The sequence below is a fragment of the Triticum dicoccoides genome, chromosome 3B (assembly GCF_002162155.2).
Source record: "Triticum dicoccoides isolate Atlit2015 ecotype Zavitan chromosome 3B, WEW_v2.0, whole genome shotgun sequence".
Lineage (NCBI taxonomy): Eukaryota > Viridiplantae > Streptophyta > Magnoliopsida > Poales > Poaceae > Triticum > Triticum dicoccoides.
In genome coordinates this window covers 612,417,122-612,423,020 of record NC_041385.1, presented here as the reverse complement: position 1 = coordinate 612,423,020, position 5,899 = coordinate 612,417,122, and positions in this window count along the sequence as shown.

Sequence of the window (5,899 nt, the reverse complement as noted above, 5' to 3'; positions counted from 1 at the left end):
TCTTGATGGCCCACAAGTGTAGGGGATCTATCGTAGTCCTTTCAATAAGAGTGTCGAACCCAACGAGGAGCAGAAGGAAATGATAAGCGGTTTTCAGTAAGGTTTTCTATGCAAGCACTGAAATTGTAAGTAACAGATAGTTTTGTGATAAGATAAATTGTAAAGAGTAACAAGCAATGAAAGTAAATAAAGTGCAGCAAGGTGGCTCAATCCTTTTTGTAGGAAAGGATAAGCCTGGACAATTTCTTATAATGAGAAAGGAGCTCCCGAGGACACATGGGAATCATCGTCAAGCTAGTTTTCATCACACTCATATGATTCGCGTTCGGTACTTTGATAATTTGATATGTGGGTGGACCGGTGCTTGGGTACTGCCCTTACTTGGACAAGCATCCCACTTATGATTAACCCCTATTGCAAGCATCCGCAACTACAAAAGAAGTATTAAGGTAAACCTAACCACAACATTAAACATATGGATCCGAGTCAGCCCCTTACGAAGCAACGCATAAACTAGGGTTTAAGCTTTTGTCACTCTAGCAACCCATCATCTACTTATTACTTCCCAATGCCTTCCTCTAGGCCCAAATAATGGTGAAGTGTCATGTAGTCGACGTTTACATAACACCACTAGAGGAAAGATAACATACATCTCATCAAAATATCGAACGAATACCAAATTCACATGACTACTGATAGCAAGACTTCACCCATGTCCTCAGGAACAAATGTAACTACTCACAAAGCATATTCATGTTCATAATCAGAGGAGTGATAATATGAATTAAGGATCTGAACATATGATCTTCCACCAAGTAAACCAATTAGCATCAACTATAATGAGTAATGAACACTACTAGCAACCCACAGGTACCAATTTGTGGTTTGGATACAAGATTGGATACAAGAGATGAACTAGGGTTTTGAGAGGAGATGGTGCTTGTGAAGATGTTGATGGAGATTGACCCTTTCCCAATGAGAGGATCGTTGGTGATGACGATGGTGATGATTTCCCCCTCCCGGAGGGAAGTGTCCCCGGCAGAATAGCTCCGTTGGAGCCCTAGATTAGTTCCGCCAAGGTTCCGCCTCATGGCAGCGAAGTTTCGTCCCGTAAGCTTGCCCACGATTTTTTCTAGGGTAAAAGCCTTCATATAGCAGAAGATGGACACCGGATGACCACCATTGGGCCTAGGAGACAGGGGGCGCGCCCAGTAGGGGTGGGCGCGCCCCCCACCCTCCTGGCCAGGGTGTGGGACCCCTGAGGTGTTTCTTCCACTCAATAATTCTTATTAATTCCAAAAAAAAGTTTCATGGAGTTTCAGGATTTTTGGAGCAGTGCAGAATATGTTTCCAATGTTTGCTCCTTTTCCAGCCAGAATTCCAGCTGCCGGCATTCCCCTTCTTCATGGTAAACCTTGTAAAATAAGAGAGAATAGCCATAAGTATTGAGATATAATGTGTAATAACAGCCCATAATGCAATAAATATTGCTATAAAAGCATGATGCAAAATGGACGTATCAGTGGCAAGCAACTAGTTGAGGCGCTCTGGGTGCCGCCGACGCCTCTGTTTCGCCCGTGCGTGCGCCCAAGGCCAAACCACTTCACCAACAAGCGCCTGCTGCTTCGCCTCATCAGCCTGGATCTCTCACTGCCGATCACCGACGCCGGAGCTCGCTGTAGCAATCACGAGCATGTCATGCCCCGAGCACACAGTGAGCCTATGGTCACTGTTTCTGTCCCCTCCTGCGCCCTGTGCTCGTCTCCGTCTGCGGACAATGGCCGTGTGATTCGTGGCCACTTCCCCCTCTCTTACTGGCGCCCCTCATCGCTGCGCGCCGCTTCCAGAGTCTCCTACGAGCTCTCAATCCCTGCCTTGGCTCCGCCTATCAATAGGACCCTCCCAATCTCGTTTCTCCTCACCGCTCCACTCCTCTGGCACCCACACTCCTCTTAGATAGCCGCAGCCCGGCCGGGCAGGCCTCTGGCCGCCGTCCCCGTCCCGAGCTCGCCGGTGATCCCCTTCCTATGCCCGCTCCCACTCAACTGCCTCTCAAGATCGACCGACTATGCAGGCGTTTTCCTGGTGGTCCAGTGGTCCTCGCTGATGCCTCCAGAGCCGCTGGAACAACCTCTCAACGCTGGCGTCTTCTTCTCCGACGAGCTCCGCCTGCTGCAGCCACTGGAGACGACCACACTGACCTTGTCCATCCACCTCTTTCCAAGCTATGGGTACGTGTGGGTGCGCCATAGTCTTGCGCGTCGATCCCTCCCTTCCCCGGCAGCGGCTGACCTCTCCTCGCCGGAGAAACACCGGCGACGCACCACCCCTCCTCTGTTTTTCTCTCCCTCTCTCTAAATCTGATTAGTGGGGCCCACTGATAGCCTCACCACTCGTGCCCGAAGCGGTACAAGTGGAGGCGTATTCGCCAAAATATGCCTTCGACGTCACCCCTCTCTGGAATTTTCAAAAATCAATTTAAATCAGAATATTGACTAAACTTTGACCAGCTATAACTTTTATTCTGTAAGTCCAAATGACCTGATTCTTTTTTGCATTGGTTTTATGTTGAAATTTTATATCAGCATGCTAAAGATGAGATTTTTGCTTGTTGTGAATATTTTCTGGTGAATTAAATAGTATTATGTGACATTTTCTTTTTATTATTTTAATTATTTTCAATAGGGCTTTCTTGCCTTGAAGATCACCAGAGGGAGTGTGTCCCTCCTGTGCACTAAGGCAAGCCATCACAAATATTTGCAAGAGTGTCATTTCAATAACTATGGTTTTTACTTGAATATGGTTATTTTAAATACATATAGAAAATTCATATAAAGTATTTGATGATAGTTTCATGTGTATGCTATATTGTTCTGTTATCAGTAGCATTTTAGTTGGATAACTAAGTCTATGCAGTAGAGTAATGTGATGATATGCTTGATATGGTTTATATTGGTATTATGTTAAAATGATGCATATATGGTTCATTTCATTTTCATGGCATACTATGACTCGGTAAAATTATTTGCAAGTTGAAACATGATAATAAACCAACTTGAACATGTTGTTGATCGAGTCATGGTGCCACCGAACCGAGTTTCCCTAAGTGTAACCACAATTGCCTTTATGAGGGGGGCCCTTTCTCGGTTTGTTGTTATGCCTCTCGCTGGTGCCTCCAACTAGGGAAGGTTATTCGCTGGCGCTATCCTGGCCCGGTAGGCAGGTATAACCTTGTGTGCCCGTAGTTATTTTGGTACCATGTTCCCATTTGGGATGATTGTTTTTCCACGACGGTGGTCGTCGGATGTCCGGAGTAGCGTCGGGGCCACCCATGACTTAGCCCAAAGGGGAGTTGGTCGGGGTGGCTAGGAGAGTGTCATGGCAATAGACTAGTTCTGTCAGAACGCCGTTGGTCCACCCGAATGGGAGTCCGGGGCCATGAGTTCCGTGGTGTGGGTACAGTGTACTAACCTCTGCAGAGTGTATATAGTCTATTGATAGTCGCGTCCTCGGTCATGGACACAAGTTCGTAGTAGGTCACACCGTGGATCAACAAAAATATTAAAACTTGCACACTAAGTGAATACTTGTGGCACTGGTTATGATGGTGAAGTTGTTGAGACCATTGAGATGGTTTCGTTTGTGATCCGGAAGTGGTCACCTTGTTATGATGAAGTTCATGGTTACGAGGTAATCGAGATGGTAAGCGGGTCGAAAAGGCCCTGTTATGAGCACTATCACTTCATGAGAGCATGTTAAATTCTTGCATTAAACCTGCTTAAATATCATTGTTGTTGGTTGCCATTGTTGCTTTGTTTGTGTGAGCTTGCAAGTAAATTCAATGTACTGACCTGGCGTGTCATGCCAGTTTCAGGAGAAATCATATCGGAGTTGGAGTTGCATATCACATTGCCATCTAGACCATTTCCACATCAATGTCCTTGTGAGGTGGAGTTCTTCTACACCGTTGTTCCGCTGCCGCGTAGTCTTATCATGATGTCGAGGCCCATGCGCATCTACTAAATAATGTACATATGTTCAGCAGCACCGAGTGTGCCACTTGGCCTCGCGATGTAATATCAAACTCTATGTTCCGCTAGTATCAATAAAGCATTTGTATTTCTGAACCAATCTGATGTGTGTTGCTAGAAGACATGATCTCTGGGCTGGCAATGCAAGGAAAACTGGTCGCTCTGAGCCAATGTGCCACAAAATAAAAGTAGGAAAACATGATGCAAAATGGTCGTATCAGTTGTCGCGGGTGTCAATGATGCGCAGGCCTCCTCCTATGGCCCTCCTCCTCCGTGGTGGTGGGCATTATTGCCATGACAAGGAGGCAGACATCGATGTGCTCATCCACACACGTCAATAGAGCGGGCATTAGTGATGGCGTGGTGCCCCACCATTCGCAACCTTCATGGCCCCTGGTGCTCCTGCTCGCACGGGCCATGCGGGCCACCGTCCTCGGATGACGCAATGGGTGCAGCTGCGATGGCGAGGTGCCCATAGATCTGTGGCCAGGGGTAGCCCCTGGTGTTCCTGCTCGCACGGTGGGTGACCAGGCCAGGTGCTGCAGCTTATGTCTCCCTTGTTCCTGGATCTAGGGCCCATCGCCTCATTGCCGGAAACGTCTCGATCTACCGACGCGGTGAGTGGTGGGGGAGCAAGACACTACAAAAAAAAACACTTCCGTGATGATACGTGTTTGTCTTAGTAGGTCGCGTTTTTTGTCATGCATGTACATCCATAACAAATTTATGACAGAATCAAGATAGTCATACCTGTGCTGTCATAGAAGTGTTCGATGACATTACCAAAATTATCATCACGGAAGTGTCCACTTCCATGACGATAAATCGCGCGTCACAGAAGTGCTTTCGTCAAGGGTGACCGAAACATGGCATCCACCTAACGGAATGCCGTTAAGCTATCAGGTCGGGTTTTGGATCTGATAACCCATTAACAGCCCCGACCAATGGGGATTTTCCACGTGTAAAATCATCATTAGCTGGAGGAAACACGTGTTGGCTCATCGTTGGGAAAGATGGCATCCACTCATTGGACAGAAGGCGCCTATGATACGTCGACACGTGGCACGGCCAATCAAGTTTAAATGGGCCGGCCCAACTAAAGGCCCACAAGATTTGGCGGCCCATAATGGGCCCGCCCAGTTAAAGGCCCACGAGATTTTGCGGACTATAATGGGCTAGCCCAGCTAAAGGCCCACAAGATTTCGCGGGCCATAATAGGCCGGCCCAGGTAAAGGCCCACAAGATTTTTGTGTGCCATAATGGGTCGGCCCAGGTAAAGGCCCACAAAATTCTTGCGGATCATAATGGGCCGGCCCAGCTAAAGGCCCACGAGATTCCGCCGACATTAATGGGCCAGCCCAGCTATAGGCCCACAAGATTTTGAGGACCCTAGTAGGCCGGCCCATTAACTGGCTGCCATGTTTTGGGCCAAATGCCGACCCATAATTGATCTGGTCCATTAATGGCCTGCCACGTTCCGGGCCTAGTAATGGCCCATATAAGATCCGGCCTGTTAAAAGCCTCCCACTTTCTGGGCCAAATCACGGCCCAGATCAGGTCCGCCCCTTTAAGAGGCTTTGGGCTCAATTATGGCCCATATCAGATTCGGCCTGTTGACTGGACGCTATGCTTTTGGGCCGACTTGCTAAAGGCCCATTTAGTAATTCGGCCTGATATTAGTTCCGGCCTGTTAAGGGCCCATTTAACATTTCGGCCCTATATTAATTCCGGCCTGTTAAAAGCCCGTCATATAGTTGGGCCTAACTACGGCCCGGTTTTCATCCGGCCTGCTTGCACCCGATATCTGATTGGGCCAAACAAGGACCGAGACAACTTTGGCCTATTAAAAGCCCGTGAATTGATTCGCA